General features: G+C 39.1%; 1 pseudogene; it reads right to left on the reverse strand.

Moving 5' to 3' along the window:
• Positions 1–204: 204 nt before the first annotated feature.
• On the reverse strand, positions 205–4,963 carry LOC134379149 (small ribosomal subunit protein uS12-like; annotated as a pseudogene).
• Between the last annotated feature and the right edge of the window lie 269 nt (positions 4,964–5,232).

Raw genomic sequence — 5,232 nt, forward strand, 5'->3', positions numbered from 1 at the left:
TAACAAATATAACTACTAACATCTTTCTGGGAAAACCTGCTATGTTTGTTCTACTTAAACACACAACAGGACACTCGTCCGTGTACTATATGGACTAGAGAACTTCTAGTGTAACCAACAGTCTGAGAATAACCTAGATTAGTAATAAAACTAGACCTTTTTATTTTTATTTTCTATTTCATTTTATTTTAGTTTTGGGGCACATGAAAATGTATTACCACTGTGTTTTCACCATCAAAATTTATGATCTTGGTCTTTCCTTCTTGCCTTTGTACAGGGCCAAAAAGGAGACATTGGCTACTTTGACAACCCTAAAGTGGACTAGAGGAATGTCACCAATCGCATGACCTTTTCAACCAAATCCAGCCACCAGAACTTCATCCTTTTCCTCGATAAAGTTTAAGCAGCCATCATGGGGTACAAAGGCTGTGATTTTCTTGCCATTCTTGATCAGCTGGACCCTGACATACTTCCTGATGGCAGAATTTGGCTGTTTGGCTTCAACCCCTACTTTTTCCAGCACAATTCCCTTTGCATGGGAAGCACCTCCAAAAGGATTAGCCTTCAAGGCTGTGCCCAAATGGGCTTTCTGGTACTGCTTATCATGCCACTTCTGGTCCTGTTGGTGACTACGGAGCTTCCTGGCAGTACAAAGACTGCGACACTTGCCTATCCTGCCAGTGCCATGGGCCTGAGCAAAAGAGAGAAACAGCACAGGCAAAACTCAACCTTTTTACCAGAGGAAAGTTTAACTTATAAAAATAGCTAGTATTTATTGAGTGCCTACTACATGCTAGCATTTTATATCCATCAACTCATCCTAACCCTAGAACTAGTTTGTAAAACTTTTTGGAGGTTTGAAAACTGGAGCCTGGAGAAGGTAACTTCCCTAGGATTTCATAAGCAGTGAGGGGCTGAGCCAGAATTTGAGCAGACTTTCTGACTGTAAAACATATGCTTTTTTCTTCTATAGAACACTGCCTCCAGCCATGCCAAGAATAATTTGTGTTTGAGTCATGTGGGGAAACCCAAGTATAAGTGATAAATTGAAATTATCTTGTGGAGGATAGGTTAGATTATTCTGTGTGGTTCTAGCAGAACCAGAAAAAGGAAGGCAGGCATGGGAAAGTAGATTTATGTTGAGAAGGAACAAGAACTTGCCAACAGTCCCAGCTTTCTGATAGCAGCCTCAGCTCTACATATTGTAGTGAGTTCCCCAGTGCCAGGGGTAATCATCTAGAGACTTGCCAAGCATTCATCTGAGTTTCTTGCAGTGGAGAGTAAATTCAGTGACTTTTAAGGTCACTTCCAGTTCTGTGTTTCCTCTGCTCTAACTTCAAATGTATAGAATGTCATTTTATTTTCCTTGAAAACTTTTTACTTAGGATAAACAGATTTTTGGTTATGGAGACTTAGATAACTGGTTATATGTTTTTGAACCCATTTTAAGTCCTACCCGTGATTGTAGAAGTAACAGGAAACAGCTGACCATATAGGTTAAGAATTCATTTTTGGATTGGATAACTGGCCCAGTGACTCAGTGGCTCCAGAATTCACTAGCTGTGTCATTTAGACTTCACAGGCTTCAGTTTCCTCAACTGCAAATGGGAACAATCAAGTCTATCTCAGTGTTATTGTGAGTATTATACGACTCACAATACTAGCATAGCAACTGGGACACAGTAAAGGATTCAGTAAATGATGGTTACTTTTATAAATAATAATAACATAAAATTGAGAGAGCAATTAGCAACATGGAAAAATCTTAACCACACCACTAGTCCCAGAATTCTTGTTTTTCTCTTGGTAAACAATTATCTGTAAATGTAACTCAACCTCGTACACACTACATATCCACCCCCACCCAAACTGCTTGGTTAGCTTGTTAGTAGAACCCAATAAATAAATGAATAAATTCACTTGAGTGACTTTGCTGCCTCCTTCCTACGGGGAGCTGGAGTGGGCAGTGAGAATGGAGGAGGAGGTGTACCCATGGAAAGAAATCCTTCTCAGGTATCGCTTCACACAGGAAAAAGATGTGCAAAGTCATCTGGCCCAGAGGGAGCAGAAACTAAAGCTAACTGCCAAGGTTTACCTGGAAAAAGCTACAACTTATGGAGCTGTATGCAACTTGCTCAAGCTTTTGAAAGATAAGTAGATCTAGAAGTCAAGCAGAGATTCAGAAACGCTGAAGAAAACTAATAGAACATTTATATTTTGTTGAAGGTTTAAGTATATCCTTTTGTGAGTAGGCATGTTTGAAAATCATCCCTATATTACATTTTGTTGCTTTGTTTCATTTTGCTTAACTAAGGTATAGAATTTTATATGCATTATAAGTTGCATAATTTATGTGTTAAATGTATTTGTTCTGTTGGTGTAAATGCATTTGAATCACTGGAAACCTTAAGGAACAAAGCTTTTCCTAGGTAGCGTGCCTGTTGTGTGAAGTCTCTAACAATTGGTATAGAATAATATTTATCACTTATAGAGGGTTTGCTATGTGCTAGGTAGAAACTGTTTTAGTATCATATATGCCTTGATTCACTTAATCTTCAATAATTTGTGGGAAAGATAAGTTCTAGCCCCATTTTATAGATGAGGAATTATACACAAAGAGGTTAGGAAACTTGCACTGAATCACACAGCTACTGTCAGAGACAAGATCTGAGTTCAGGCAATCTGGCTCCAGAGCCTACATCTCAACCATTATTCTTGGTTATCTGATTTTGTCTCAGTCCTGGGGGAATCTCAGCCAAGGTGAGTCAGCTTGAGAGGAGCCATTGGACTGAGTTCCCAAAGGATCACAGCTCTACCTGTGGCTTTGTAGTAGGCTGACTTACAGCACACACTGACCTTGTCTCATAGCATTTCATGAATACCTCTTGATAAACTGGCTGAAATATTTATCTATTTGGTCTCCCCAACAGCAAGTCACAGCTGTTTATCTGTCAGTTACATTACTATCTATGCTCATAAATGCCAGCTTTTGAAATTCATTACTTCTCTATGAGAGAAGTAATGCACTGCAGCAGTAGAGCCCCTGGGTCCAAATCCTGTTTCCACAACTGATCACCTGTATAACTCTGGGCAAGTCATCTTACCTCCTAGAGCCTTAATAGTCACATCTGCAGCCAGAAGGTAATACTTACTGATAGGATTAGGAAGGTTTAAGGAAGTAATTGTAAAGCATACCACCAATTCCCTTTCCCCCTAATGTCTAACATTTGAACTCTATTAATTCCTTATTTCTGATCTGGACTTTCTTCTTGCCATATAAGCATGTTAGAAACATGTTGGGAACAGCCATTTAATTTTACTTTCAACACTATTTCTTAATGTTGAGTTATTAATATTTTTAAGGATCACCACTTTTCACCATTTTTCCGTAATGGTGCTGGAGTCTCTTCATGAGGGGTGCCATGAAGCTCTGTTAAAAATCTTGCCTGTATAAACTGATTTGTTTTAATTGTGGCAAAATACACTCAACAAAAATTTACCATTTTAGCCTTTTTAAGTGTACAGATTTGTAGTTTTAAATACATTCACATTGTTGTTCAACTGATTTCCAGAACCCTTTTCATCTTGTAAAACTGAAACTCTACACCTATTAAACAACTTCCCCTTACCCTCTCCCCCCAGCCCTTGGCAACCACCATTCTACTTTCTGTGTCTGTGAATTTGATGATTTTAGATGCCTCATATAGGTGGAATCATACACTATTTGTCCTTACCTGACTAGCTTATTTTACTTAACTTAAAGCCCTCAAGGTTCATTCATGTTGTAGGACATGTCAGAATGTCCTTCCTTTCTAAGGCTGAATAATATTTCATTGTATGTGTACACCACATTTTTTTAATCCATTCATCTGTCTGTGTGCACTTCTTGGCTATTGTGAATAATGCTGCTATGAACATGGGTGTACAAATATCTCTTCAAAACTCTGCTTTCAATTCTTTTGGGTATGTACCCAGAAGTGGAATTGCTGGATCATATGGTAATTCTATTTTTAATTTGGGGGGAAATGATTATAATGTTTCCATAGCCTTTGCACGTTTTACATTCCAATTGCAGTGCATAATGGTTCCAACTTCTCTACAGCCTCACCAACCCTTGTCATTCTCTGGGTTTTTTTGTCCTTTTCATGACTGGCACTCAGCCAATGAGTGCACCGGCCAGTTCTATATAGGATCCGAACCTGCGGCGGGAGCGTCGCTGCGCTCCCAGCGCCGCACTCTACCAAGTGCGCCACGGGCTCGGCCCTCTGGGTTTTATTGGTAACAACCATCCTAACGAGTGTAAAGTGGTATCTCATTGTGTTCTGATTTGCATTTCCCTAGTGATGTTGAGCATCTCTCCATGTGCTTATTGGTCATTTGTGTATCTTCTTTGGAAAAATGTCTATTCAAGTCTTTTGTTCACATTTTAATCAAGTTATTTTGGTGTTGCCACTGAATTGTAGGGATTCTTTATATATTCTGGATATTAACTCCTTATCTGATATGATTTGCAAATATTTTCTCTCAATCTATGGGCTACCTTTTCACTCTCTTGATTGTGTCCTTTGATGCACAAAATTTTTTAATTTTGAGTTAGTCCAATTTATCTATTTCTTCTTTTGTTGTGTGTGCAACTGGCATTGTTGGTGTCACCTTCATGTATAAATTTATATCTTATGCATAGGGCTAATAAGACACAAATCATTAAAAACTTAAATCTAGGAATTTGTAACCTAACATTCTTATCTCCCTTTTAATGATCCAGTGCATTTCACTTGACCTCTGACTCTAAAACTTAACAGTGCTAGGAGACCGCAAACGTTCTCATGCAACTACTGAAATGCTGAAGGGACATCAAAACTATATGACCCAAGGGGCTGAGCTTAGGATTTACCGTGCTTGTCTCAGTGACTGAACAGGAGGATATGACAGTGAGGTTGCCTCTCTCACTTGGGCCAACCATGTTCAGTGACAAAAGGAAAACAGAATACTCCACTTAATAAAATGGATAGCAATCTGTTTCTAGAGCAGGACCAGGTGCCAGGCACTTTTCATATGTTGTCTCACCACTAACCTGTGAGGACATAGTGTTGTGCTCATTTCCTAGATGAGGAAACTGGGGTGCAAAAGATGAGTCATTTTCTCAAGTTCAAGTGTGAGTCCCAGCTTGCACCTGCAACATTTGCCATATACACTTAAGGAAAAGGACTGAGCAGCATTTTGAGGGGCACA

The sequence above is a fragment of the Cynocephalus volans genome, chromosome 5 (genome assembly GCF_027409185.1).
Source record: "Cynocephalus volans isolate mCynVol1 chromosome 5, mCynVol1.pri, whole genome shotgun sequence".
NCBI classification, from domain to species: Eukaryota; Metazoa; Chordata; class Mammalia; order Dermoptera; family Cynocephalidae; genus Cynocephalus; species Cynocephalus volans.